The sequence below is a fragment of the Phalangium opilio genome, unplaced genomic scaffold (genome assembly GCF_054372755.1).
Source record: "Phalangium opilio isolate 3A_F unplaced genomic scaffold, DU_Popi_V2 ptg000026l_1, whole genome shotgun sequence".
Classification (NCBI taxonomy): Eukaryota; Metazoa; Arthropoda; class Arachnida; order Opiliones; family Phalangiidae; genus Phalangium; species Phalangium opilio.
In genome coordinates, this window is record NW_028324157.1 from 4149502 (window position 1) to 4164110 (window position 14609).

The 14609-nt window shown below is 33.8% G+C and overlaps 2 non-coding genes across 2 annotated transcripts; both read right to left on the reverse strand.

The window, feature by feature from the left end:
- Positions 1-9460: 9460 nt before the first annotated feature.
- Positions 9461-9533, reverse strand: TRNAV-CAC (transfer RNA valine (anticodon CAC)). Its single transcript has one exon. It is a non-coding gene; the product is annotated as a tRNA-Val (tRNA).
- A 65-nt stretch (positions 9534-9598) lies between these two features.
- TRNAV-CAC (transfer RNA valine (anticodon CAC)) lies at positions 9599-9671 on the reverse strand. The gene has a single exon. It is a non-coding gene; the product is annotated as a tRNA-Val (tRNA).
- Between the last annotated feature and the right edge of the window lie 4938 nt (positions 9672-14609).

The following is a 14609-nucleotide window of genomic DNA, read 5'->3' on the forward strand; positions in this document are numbered from 1 at the left end:
TGATGTTTTATAATCATGTGTTTAAACTGAAAAATTTCGGTCATTCAATTTTCATCTCTTATCGTATACTTTTTCTGGTCTTCGTCCACTAAGACATTTTTTATTAAGCTAATTAGAGTCAAAACTACAACAAAGAAGGATCCAAAAAACTTCTGCCGGCCAACAACTCTTTTTTGCCTCGAACGAAATTCAAACGTTTTCCTCTCCAAACCAACTGCTTAGACTCTATTCCGACCGTTTTTGGGACTTGGTGTGATATAGGGGTATTCTATTAGGCAATCCTCAGTCATGATTCATTACAAGCAGGTCATGCTAGTTAAAGATCTAGGGTTTCCTAAATCTACTTTACAATTGGATTCATATCCAATCATTTTTGAAACTTGATGAACAAGTTGCTCCTTTTATTATTTGATAATATAAAAGCCATTAGTGAAACTTCAAGGCATATGTTTAGTTTTAGCCTTAGCCTCTTAATTCTAGAAATATTACAGATCTTTATATCTGCGAATTAGCTAAGACTTAAGGCAACTACTGCAGTTACAATACGACAGCCTGGTTTAATGGGCTCTAGGGGTATCTGAGTATGAAAATTTCGGCAAATTGAAGCCGAAAACAGATAAGACCATTGCTTAGGATATTGGGCCGCAGGCTTTGTACTGGAAAAATCTATCTTAGTACTTAAGAGTATGGAAAACTCTTTCTTAGTACTTAAGAGTATGGAAAACTCTATCTTAGTACTTAAGAGTATGGAAAACTCTATCTTAGTACTTAAGAGTATGGAAAACTCTATCTTAGTACTTAAGAGTATAAGGTCTATGCAAATTTTCAGCCTTCTGGGTAAAGTGGTTTGGGCTGCGCGTTGATCATTAATTACTGACAGTTAGTCAGTCAGGCTTTAAACTTAAATAGACAGGCTATAACTTAAAATCAATATTCAAGTAAAGTTTTGTATCATGAAGCACAAAATCAAATCGAAGGAAATTAAATGGGTGATTATATTAGGCTTGCAGAAGAAATTATAAGTTTTGTAATAATTTTAACTCGCCGCAAGCTAGACGATTGAAACATCGTCGGTACGACACCACCAAGTCTTTTTAGAATCTTGAACCAATTAACTTCTTCAATGTTAGGATGATCTGTACTGACGAAAAAAAGTATCCAGTTAGCAGAATCAAGAACGGCAAGACTAGCATGTCCATCTTCATCGCAGTTTCCCCATCCTCGAAGGCTTTAGGTGGTTCAACAAAAGCGTTTCTTGCCCCGTAACGAATTTTGTCTAAACTTTTATAAAACATTCCGGAACTGAAGAGTACGTTTGTTCTACAATTGTAAAAATTTTCATATTTAAGTTTAACATTTTGGTCTTATAATTTTACTAATTCGAAACCATAAGCCTATCATTCTTTCTGTAAGTCTGGGTCAAAAGAATTTTACCACACTTTATAAAACGGCAGAGCGGGGTATTTCTTGTATATTGCTATACTGGTGGCGGATATTTCATAAACAGAACAATACTATGGTTAAAAATAAAATAAGTCGTTTAAAGGGACGGAGGCTAAACTGGATAATCGGTCCTTGTCTGTAGAATATGATGGACGCTCGCAAGCTCAAGAATAGACCAGGGCTTTGTGCTTTTTCCAATTTTTATGCAAGGATACTGTGACTCTAGATCTCTTTTTGAAACCCGAATAGCATTAGGTCAGATGAGATTCCCAAAGTAGTACAACCGTAACGGCTCAGAGCGTGTTGGCCCGCATGCATCGTTGCTTCACCTCTCTGATATTATATTAAAAAGACTTGGTTTGCACAAGCCTAAAAATCGAAACGATAAGAGTTTTTCCAGTTGACTGTAGCGCGGATATTATTTTTCTAATGAAATTTAAACACAATCCGTATTTTACTACTCTTTAGAATTTAATTCAATCGCCTGATTTTCCTGGTAATGCATTTATTTCCTAGAATTAGTTACTTTTTCTAACGCGAGCTAGCCTCGCTCTGTAACCGTTTTCTATAAAGACATGTAAACCTTTAGCTCATTATATTCGTTTCTGTTAACTCTACCCCTCGTTGCTTTCGTTGATAATTTTAATGAGGAAAAGTGACTTGAATTATGATACTAAGTCATGAGGGATGCTGAATGAGGGATCTTGCGCGTGCTCAATAATAGACCAGGGTCCTATCTATAATTTTCATAGATCTTGAATCGAAGATTTTATTATCGATCGAACACGTTAAGGATGCGAGAGTTAAGTTTAATTTAGTGTCTGGAGGTATTGTGCCATTAAAGTCTAAACTAAAAAGTCAATATGAAAATCAATATTTAATTGAAATTTGGCTAATACCTTATTATTTTTACAACCATAACCCACCTTAAAACCTACATTTTGTTGTCCATATTTTTAATCCCATAAATCAAAAGGTTTAAATGTTTCTCTAAGTTGCAGCCTTAGGAGATGGAAATTCCCTTTAGCTACGTTTCGCGCCTCCGTTTAAAAATATTGAGGCTTGTTTAAACCCAAAATCCTTAAAGCCATTCTAGTCAAGCTACTGAGTTTCAACTTCACCTCTTTCGCAGTCAATATGGAAGTCGCCATGGTTTGAATACTTACATATGTTTTAATATCTTCCGCGCTTCGGGATGTAGATATTTACGAAATGGAACGTGTGCCGTGATGGATCCATACGGGTTTTTCGAAACATATATGTATTTTCTTGTTTTTTAAGATAGCTCTAATAGATAAACATATATCTGGACCATCGTTTTGTAATGAAGATAGCATACTGGCAGCTTTTCCAGGTTATCTTCTAAGCAAGACAAACTATCAACTTGGTTTTCCAATTTATATAATTCGTGAACATTTTTCTTCCTTGGCAACACTTCTGACTTAATTTGAACAAACTAAAGTTAAAAAATAATGTAACGTTAGTTAAATGCAGAATATTAGCAAGATGAGAATACAGTTTCGAATCTTGTAAAAAAGGTCATGTGTCATAATTTTTCACATTTAACTTTTAGTTATGCATGGAGGACTTTTTAATTACAAATTGTTTATGCTTCTCTTCAGGCAAATGTTTTAAAAGAATAATTAAACTTACCCATTCTTCTTCTGGAACTCTACCATCATATAGTTCAAGATTGGGAACTTTGAGAATGTCTAAGATATCTTCAACGTACGATACGCGATCCGGTACTGTTATTTTAGATAGCAGCAGATCAGTAAAGGACATGGATATGTTAAAAATTGCAAGTATCCAAAAAGCCCAGAATAGCCGAAGAGTGTTGTTTCGAAAAATTGAAACATCATCTAAATTCCAATAAAAATTGAAGATTTTGTATTCACGTATTAATTCTTGGCGTAACTTACTTCCCACATTAATTGTGTCCTTCAAAATACATTTCAAGTATTTGAAGTATAATGATTTAAATGACCGTGACTGTTTTAAATATAATGCTAACGACGCAGCAAGCACAAATGGTGTTATTAATAGCGCTAAAAATATTGATATCCAAACCTGAAAAACAAAGGATTGCTGCGGCTTCAGTCGAAGAGTCATTGCCGCGAAAAAAAACGTTGCTTCAGTCAAATAGGACAACTTAGCAATTCAAAGATTATTAGATAAATTATTGGACTGAGGGTAAAAAATTACTATTTGAATAAGGTTAATTTTTTCGTGAAATGTTGTCCTAAACGTTCTCTATATTATTCGACATGATTTAAAATCTTACTCCCCTGCTGAAAGACCGAAATATGTCGAAATATCGCTTTTCCTTCGATATAGGTGATCCCGTAAAAAGATGTGTTGACTCGACACCCATGGCATTCGAAAACTCAATGACGTTGAAATATGACGGAATTGGCATACAAAATATCATTCCAATATCGGAAACCTTTGAATTAAGTATATTTAAACAAATATTGTAGCTAAACATAAAACTGAAACTTTTGAGGTTGAAATGGTCATTTCTGTTATAAGAACCCTTCAATTTGACACACACTATTGCAAGAATTGCTTTAAACCTAAAACTATTTTATTATCTCTAGCGCCTCTATTTGGTTGAGAACGAGTAGGGTTTAATTCGAGGAAAAGTCACTAGAATTAACAGTCCAAAGAAGGGGGTCAAACGGATGGCTATGTAGTGTGGTTTCGAAAAACGTTTGTACGCTTAACGGTTATTGATCAACTAGCTTTTACTCGCGGAGTCGCTCGCGTGCAATAAGAACTTCCATCAAAATGATATAAAGTATGGGTAGGCTTTACTGATGACTAATATTTTTGTAGCACCCTAGGAGCGAAGGCACTCGGCGTTGCCCGTCAGCCCGTCTGAATCGGTAGAAAAGCGCGGACTTTGTTGCATGGAGAAGACTTTTTACATTTCTGGTCACCATTTATTTAGATGTCGGATTGGAAAATTTTTTTTAGTACGCGCCTACTACTTATGAGTAACGTTCTTGCAAAAGTTTAGCCTTCTAGGTTAAGCGGTTTGGGCTGGCCCTTGAATATCAGTCAGTCAGGACTTTAATTTATATGGATATAGATAATGCCCACTTCACAAGCCTACGATGCTTCTGTCTCTCTGGCGGGAGCTACATAAATTATGCTTACGTTATTGGCTAAACGTCCAAGCATAGTTTCCACCTTTGTAACTTCTGAAGCGTTAAACTGAATCTTCCATCTAAAAAAAGATGATGATACTTCATATCTTTAAAAGTTCACTCGCGAACTCGCAATTAATTATTATTTAAAGAAATATTTAAAAAAACCATGTTTTTACCCAAGTCTGTTTTTAATCATGTCTGTAAAAATTCTTACTATGCCCATAAGTAATCCAGAGACTTCTTGGGTATCTTCATTTAGTTCTATTAAGCTGGGAAACTAATATAATTTAAAATACATTTTAATAGTATAATAAAAAATAATAGGATAGAATATTAATATAAATAAAATGATATATATTAATATAAATAAAATGATATATATTAATATAAATAAAATGATATATATTAATATAAATAAAATGATATATATTAATATAAATAAAATTATATATATTAGTACAAAATAAAATTATATATTAATATAAATAAAATGATATATATTAGTATAAATAAAATGATATATATAAATTTAAATAAAATGATATATATAAATTTAAAGAAAATGATATATATTAATTTAAATAAAATGATATATATTAATTTAAATAAAATGATATATATTAATTTAAATATTAATATAATATAATATAATATAGATTAGAATCAAAGTTTATGTTCACAAAAAAGCGTATGAGAACTTAGGAGAATTTGCACAGGCGAACATAGAGGATCATATAGTTGCGGAGTAGACACTTGAATTCGAGAATATCTCGCTTAAATTTAAGCTGGTCATTTCCTCTTTTATGCCACTGCCTGCCTGCCTTCTGTACAAGACATATACTTAATTGGTGGAAGAATGTTGTCTGTTTAATAAATATCTTCAAAGTTTTTTTAATGCTTTCATAATTCATTAATTGTAGCTTCTTTAATCGCTTATTAATAAAGAGCAATAATTGCAAATCTAGGTAAATAAGTTTTAAGTATAGCTCTCCTCTCGACTCGGAGGAGTAATATTTTGATTTTCCCAACTGGGATTGCATCTGTAGGAGGGAGTCTTTAAATATGAGAGTCAGGTAAGATTATTGCAGGGGTTGCTTGCTTGTTGGTAGTGTTCTCTGCTAGCCGCGGAAACTGTTTTTAGGTCCAGCATACTTTGTTTTTCGTTAATTTTAATGGCTCGCTTCATGGTACTGTTAATCCAATTTTGTAAAGTCCTCTCAAAACACGTCGATTTTGGGAAAGCATTCGTTTTATATATGGGTTATGTTTCCATGAAATGCCTAAAATTAGTATCAATAGTGGCTGCAAACTTTATCAAATCCCAATATAATTGGCCTTGCTCAGTTAGAAAGTTCAATGTATTGCGCTTTTACTTTATTTTTCTTATGTAAGCATAACTGGAATACGAGGAGAGGATAGTGATCAGACTCTTCGTAGTCACTTACAACGCTAATAACAACTGCCAGGGTCGAATCACAGTCATAGAACAGCGTCTCCAAGCTAGTAAATACAGCCTGGTGTCTGGGGTAGACAAAGATCAAAGATGGTGGTGTTTTGAAGCCAGTAAAGAAAGACTGGTGTGTTTGTCGGATAGACAAAGACCGTAAGGTGTTGTTGTTAAACAGATTGGTGATGACAGATAATGGAACAGTGGCCAGTGTAACTGCGCTATGGAACTTAAATGGAATGCAATTTTTACAGATTTCTGTGAACTGTGAATTTAGTCCGGAAATTGAGAACATGTTTGCCCTGATTTACAAAATGCGAACGCGATCCCCTGGGGTGTATCAACAGTCAGATACACAGACCGTCAAGTCGAGAACAGAGCCTCTCCGTGACGTACGTTACTCGATGACGTAAAAAGGCTCTTTTTTGCACATAAATACCTCAGTTAAGAAATCCAAAATAATATAAACTTATTTACCTATATATGGAATTATTTCTCTCTTTTTTTGGATAAAACATAGAGGGTTTTATAAAATAGGAGGAGCTTATGGAGAAAATGTTGCCCTCAACGTCATTTACTAAGTAATCTCGCCAGAGCGAATGAAAGACTACGATTTCTTTAATGCATAGTCTAATCGATCACGTTGGCTGCTCGAGTATCAAGCATGGGCGAGTGGACTATTCTCATTTCCGGTTCAGAACCGATGCTAGAAGATTCTCTGCTTTTCGTGATCGTGCGACGGTACAAAACCGTGAAGCCTTGTCAAGCAAAGTTTATACACATTCATTTTAAAATTAAAATAAGATAATTAATGTAAATCAGTGCTCAATTTAATATTAAAATTAATTTATAAAAGACTAGATTTTTTGCTTGCTGTGGCACACTCCAAAGCTTGGACTGATCTAAGCTACTGGCCCCTAAATATTTTTTGGAAACGGAAATTCTACCCTACAATACATCTAGGTCACCTGACTCCTTGTGTCCCATTCGACCGAACGCGTTTCCCATTCAACCGAAAACAGCCCAAATGCGCGGTTTTGGGAAAATATATATCAAAATTTAAAAAGCTAACGTTGTCACTTTTTTTAAGGAATTTTTTTTACCCTACAGTTTTCGTTGTATATATATATATTGACGTTTAAAATGCAAAATTTAATTTTAAGAGTGATTGATAGTGGAGGGAATTGCATTGTTCTGGAAAAGGTGGCAGCTCATTAGTAGGAGAATGTTTAGGAAAAGGTGGCAACTAATTATTGGAACCATTGTTATGGAAAAGGTGGCAGCTTACTATTAGGAGAATATTTTGGAAAAGGTAGCAGCTAATTAGTAGGAGAATGTTTTGGAAAAGGTGGCAGCTAATTAATAGGATAATAACCTAACCGAACCTAACCAAACCTAACCAATCTTACAATTTCCTTCCCTGGGTTTGAACCCGAGCCTCTAAATTAAAAGCCTGATATTCTACCATGCTGCTGCGGTGATTCGAAATCCTCACAGACATTTAATTAACTAATTCTTTCAAATAAATTCCCATTCAGCAGAAACCCGCCATTGGGCTAGAAATTTAAATATATTCTCCATAAAAAACCAAAAAGCGGTTTCGGTCCAATGGGACTATACCACCTGACTTAGAGACATTCCAACAACATGGCCTAGACCACAAGTGTTATTTTTTATAACCAACTATTGCAGAAGTTAAAATTTATGAATTATTAAAGCAGTATTCGAATCTTCTCGACTAAACAGACGACATTTTACATCCAATGTGGATAAGTCTTGTACACATGGAAATCAGTCAATAGGGAAAAACATGAAATGAAAACCATAAATTTTTGGAAAGATATTACCTTTATGTGTTTGTAAAGGCCCAATTGTTCGCGCCTCAACTGTATACTCTCTATGATCCAAACTACCCCCCCTTTTCCGTATAAAAACTTTCCTTTCGTTTCATTTCAACGATATTCTTAGTTCACCATCATGACTGTTAACGTTCTATAACGCCAAATTTGGTTTGTGCTGACGTTCTTAAAGTGAATGCGCACCATAATGTAATGAATGAAAACACCGAGGCTATAACCCAATTACGATCAAACGTTTCACTGATCTCATTGCCACCATGACGCTTCCTTTTATTTTAAATCTAAACTTGAACCGTTAATGTGTCTTCATTACAGTCACGAAAACAAATTCATATTTTTATTTCACTTAGGGCCTCAATTGTTTACTTTTTGGTTCACCAGGCCTATTAACATTTAAAACATGGTTTGAACGACTGAATCTAAGCCTTGGCGACTTTGTAATCTCTAAAGCATGGTTTATACTATATACAGATTATATAAAAACGTCTTGGTTTGGACCAAGGCCAAAAAAACAAACGATATGTGTGAGGTTTATAAATTGACTGAAGTTCCAGATATTGAAATTTTTTTCTAGTTATTTTTATCCACTCAATCCTTAATCAATATTTAATTCAATCAACTGATTTTACTGTTAATCGATCTAGTCCCTCTAAATTAATTGAAAAAATTACATATCTACGCTTTTTCAAGAACAATTACATTTTCCGAAAACATTTTTTCATGAAATTAATTGTTCTTGAAAAAGCGTAGATATGTAATTTTTTCAATTAATTTAGAGGGACTAGATCGATTAACAGTAAAATCAGTTGATTGAATTAAATATTGATTAAGGATTGAGTGGATAAAAATAACTAGAAAAAAGTTCAATATCTGAAACTTCAGTCAATTGATAAAACTCACACATATCGTTTGTTTTTTTGGCCTTGGTCCAAACCAAGACGTTTTTATATAATATCTGCACTTCAGTCTTACTGTAATTAAATTTTGAATAATTATGTTTGCTTTACCGTCATACATTTGCACTCTAAAATATAATGGTGCATTCAAACACCATATATGCTGTTTTTTCCAGTGCCAAAAAAGACATCATTTAGGGTGTACTTTACCCCATTTCTATGATCAATTCACGCCATTTACTAATATTATTTGGAAGTATTAAGGAAATATTAATCATTTAAGCACCATTCACAGTGGCTTTTAACATCTTTTTTTTACAATCTGTTGAACTTCTAATATTACTTAGTTTAATGGTTTTAAAAGTAAGGAAAAAGTATGCTACCTATGTCACATTATTAAACCAAGTGAAGTGAAATAATTGTTAAATATTTATTATAACCACTACACCACAGACACGTGGTAAGTCTAAGTTTTCCAAGAGATCTAACTAATTATTATGTCCAATCACGATGGTTAAAACATGTATCTACCTGGGCTCGAACCTGGGACTTTCCGTGTGTGAAGCGGACGTGATAACCACTACACCAAAGATACGTGGTAATACTGAGTTTTCCAAGAGATCTAGCTAATTCAAGCGCCCAATCACGATGGTCAAAACATGTATCTACCAGGGCTTGAACCTGGGACCTTCCGCGTGTGAAGCGGACGTGATAACCACTGCACCATAGATACGTGGTAGCACTGAGTTTTCCAAGAGATCTAACTAATTCTTATGTCCAATCACGATGGTCAATACATGTATCTACCAGGGCTCGAACCTGGGACCTTCCGCGTGTGAAGCGGACGTGATAACCACCACACTACAGATACGTAATACCACTGAGTTTTCCAAGAGATCTAGCTAATTATTATGTCCAATCACGATGGTCAAAGCCGTACTTCTGTAATTAACTAAAATTAACATACTTAGACTTAATTGTTTTGATCAAGCTGGCCGATAGCACACCCTGAATACTTAATTGTTAATTTAAGATAATTCCGAAAAGTATCTTCGCTGTAGTTTTTAAGTTATCGGTGGGGAAAAAATCAAGAAAAACCCATGTTAATCTCCATAGGAAATTAGCAAAAGCGGGTGAATATTACTTTAACGTTACAAAACGGTATCAAGTCATATCTACAAGGGCCTACCGGCCCTGTAGAATAGATATATAGCTTAAGTAATATATAAGAAGCCAGTTCAAATAATGATATAAAAAGTTCTTGGAATATTAGAATGAAACAGAGGTTTATAACTACTAAAGGCATCGAAATTACGTAAAATATTTTCATATATTCATTTTATATTATGAAAAATAATAAGGTTTTGTAGGATGTATTTACATATGCTTCTGTACTATTGATCCGAATCCCTATCAACCGAACTCAGTCCCATTCAACCGAAAACTCTCACTTTGGCGGATTTACGATTCTGTCCAATGGGACAATCCCATTGCACCGAAAAACCCGCACTTTTTCCTAATGGACTTTAAATAAATTAATTTAACTTAAAACAATTTAAGGCCTACATAAAATGAAGACTAGATCCAAACATTTTCTGAATTATAAGATCGAAATAATAATATATCAGTAAAATATGACATAATAAAACCAATTGCAAATATTGATTAATTTTTTATGCTAAATTCATTATGAAATTTTTTTAAGCCAGCCCTTTTACTGTACTTGAAGTGAATAACCGCTCCAAAGAGGAACAGACGTCCTCATAACAAACCATTAAACCTAACCTAGCCAGTCGTCAAATAATGGCGTTTCCAAGGCAGTAAAAATGTATTTAAAACACTTTCACTGAAAAACTACATTAATAGAAATTAAACTACATAGTATTTTCGGGTTGGCTAAATTCGACAAATAGCGTTGTTTCAATTGTAAATACCAAACCCGCGGTTGGGCTAAATTCATTAAAACATTGGCGGGATTCGATCTAATTGAATCCAGCGCAATAAGAATATACCTTTACGCATCACCAGGCGAACTCCTATCGGACGCACACACACAGTCAAGCACAGACTGCTTTTTAACTCTTTTTGTATTAATTTTGAGATGAGAAACAAAATTATCTTAATAAATATAATTAGTATTATTTATTTTCTTTAATATGATTTATACGCCACTCGCAGAGGATAAAAGGCTCTATCTAGTACATGAAAGAATAAAACTATGATATAGCAGCAGTTAAAACTATAACAAGAAAAAAATTAAGATTGTTAGATTGGCCGCTATGAGAAATAGGTGTATATACTGCAAAGGTGCTATGTACTAAAATACGACTAATTACGTAACGTATTCAATAGCCTCTCCCCACCCCATGTATAATTTAGAAACACATACTTAAACCCCTCTCCCCGGGATCCGCGTTACGTAATTTGTGAACAGACCCTCTAAATGCTTAAAATTCTCCTTTAAAGCTTCGAAAGCAACCATTACTTTTAAGAATTCTACTCAATCAAAAATTGAACCAAATTCTCGATATCGCCAGCCAACATATTATTGACCAATAAATGGTTCTGATTTTATTCCCAAAAACTTATCAATAATGATGAAATCCAACCTGATAAATTACAACGTTGAGAGTATCGTTGCTCATATTTCACAGAATTGAAATTGTGGTGCTTAGTAAGGCAAGTGTTGAATGAATTGTTTAATTTTATTTGCAAAATACGAAAAATCGATGTAGCTCGTTTTTCGCTTATTGAACTTCCAATGTCTACAAACGTTTCGGCAGCTGGACTGTTGTTAATTTACCTTTAAGAAACAGACGATTTAGTTTATATTTTTAACTTTATTTCTATTTTTAACTTTATTTATGTATTTGTTATTTTCCATGGTCTCTCGAAGATCATTCAAAATAAATTTTAAAATTCAAAAAAGGTATAAAATAATATATTTGAGAAATGGCTGTTCCTTGAATCAGCATTTCCCAGTAAAGCACTTCCCGAAATAGCAACCGCGATTGCAATAAAGCGGCGTTCTTCAGAACTGCTATTTTAGAAATAGCTACTGGAGTTTTGGGAAATAGCAGTTTAACTTGAGTCTTGTTCAATTCTTAACCGTTAAGTTTACCTTAAAACTCTATCATCATACGCTAACCTAACCTAACCTGACCTAATATTATTGGAGTTCAAGCAAAAAACCCTATTATAATTTATATACTATTGGGGTTCAAATAACAATAGCTAAGCTGACGATTAGTATTGGGGTTCAAACAACAAAAAATAAGCAGACCTAATACTACTGGGGATCAAATAACCAAACCTAACCTAATACGACTATTACTCCTGGGGCTCTAACTAAAAAACCTAACCGGACCTCATACTATTGAGGTTTAAATAACAAAACCTTAAACAACTTAGGTATAAAAATGGAACTTTTTCCTAACTTAATTAACCTCACCTGACCTAGTACTATTTGAGTTAAAATAACACAGCCTACAACATTAAACGACTACCCCTTTATACAACGCGTTTGTACAAGTTTCTGTATATTTTCATTTCGCTGCCATTTTTTCCTATTAGAACTAGAGTAACAAAATAGGACTCACTAGATAGTATGACTTCACAAAACTATTCTAAAATTAAAAAGGACACGATTTCGCTTACCATAACGGAAATAGAAAATGCCCCCGGTATTGAGATCACAAAATATAACCTCAAATAGGTCGACAATGCTCTCATTACACGCATCTTGTTACGCAGAATCGAAAACCATTTTCAAATTGTAAATCGTTTCAGAAAATAAAAAGTTATGAAAAAACGATGACGTTCAAAACATTGGCAAATAAGCCGAACGATTATTTTACTTTTATCTATATTAACTAAGCTCCGTAGTAAACTTCACGAACAGAAAAACAATATGTTCACACCAGAGAAACTTTAGTTTCACGCTGAAATATGGGAAATGAGAACTGGCGAATTATAGTCAGATAAGTGAAATACTATATTTAAATATTCTCATAATTCAAAACATAACCCTCAGAGAGTTATGAGAATTGGCATTCGCATCGTTCTTCAAGAATTGGTTGTTGATACAGAATTCTCTAATGCATGTCATGGTGAATTTTCATTCCTGATACACTGCTACACTTATATGGTAGACAGATTACCAACTATGCAAAGTGGAAATCAGCCAGGATATTTAATCTGTAAGCACTCAAAACATTAACTAACGAAAAGACACCCGAACATTTATTAACGAAAAGTAACCCAACCAAGAACTGCCGATACGCCACCAAAACATTAACTACCAAAAAGACAGCCAAAAACCCCACAAACATTTATTACCGGAAAGCCACAGAAGAATTCGACCAAAACGCAACCTTCGTGCTTTATATAGAATATTTTCAAAACCTTTAATTGCTAAAATTCTCCAACTTTAGTAATCACGAATTTACTGCCTAAACACTATCCAGTACACAAATTCAACATCTCTGCTTTCCAAAGCGCCATCCAAAATATTTCCTCCTAAGTTGGTATCCAATCGTCCTTTCGAAATCGAGCTTACTGACAATTAGCTTTAAAATCGCCCCATTACTGAACGTAATTCTCGAAATTTCAGATTCAAACTATGCTATGATTTGAACATCATGTTTTACTGATCGTTATGTTTTACTACGGAGCTAAGTTGATATGGATAAAAAGAGATAATAGTTTGGCTTATTTCCCAATGCTTTGAACGTCATATTTTGTGTCATATATTTTGATTTTCTGAACCGATGGACAATTTTCAAACCGTTTTGGATTATGCGTGACATGACGCGTGTAATGGTAGCTTTGTCGACCTATTCGAGGTATTATTTCGGGACGTCATTTCGGCGGTCTTTACTATTTCTGGTAGGGCTAACGCCCTATCAGTGTCACCGTGTCCGAGTATGACCATTTCCACAACATTTTCGAGAATCTTAGCCCAATTCCGCACAATTTTTACGGCGCATTTGCGCACAGTTTTTAGTTCAAAGTTTTAGTTCACAAGTTTTTACCATAACCCATTTCCTTAAAGATTAAGGGTTCGGTTTGGTTTTGGTTCCGTTAGGGTTAGGGTTAGGAAAGGCTATACTCCGAAAGAAGCTTGCTATTTAACTTTTGATTGTACCATTGCATTATCACTATCGATATAGAAAAATGCATTGATAGACTTAAGCATTAAAAAAACAAGTGTCTTTATGTTAAAAAAATAAAAGTAAAATATTAATTTTTCAATTCCGATTGTAGAAGCTGCGTTATAAATATATGTTTCTTTTAACACCATCTAAAATTTTATTATCAACAATAAAATGAAAATGTTTTATTTGCAAATTGTGCGGAGAGGTGATATAGATTTTTTAAGATCTGTAAAATAAAACTGTGCGGAAACGGGATATAGGTTTTTAAGATCTGTAAAATAAAACTGTGCGGAAACGGGCAACCACCGTATCTTATCTAATTTTAAAATGATTTTTTATGTCAACCTATATAGGAAGTCCTATTTTGTTACGCTAGCTAACATAGAATGAATATCCTGTTAATATGTAAATATATTTCGAGATCTATGATAAAATTCGAAGTCGATGAGAAAACCACGAGACATTTATTTATCTACGGATTTTTGATTAAGTCGCGAAATGGAAAAATCTCTCCGAAATGTCGGACCGATTGAGTTGGTTGCCAAGAGTAAATGTTTTGAAGAAGGCTTTGATCTGTTTTCCAACGTTTGCTCCAAGGTTATTTTGCAAAATTCATGCCGTGCCAAAAAAATAATATTATTCAGCTATAAGAA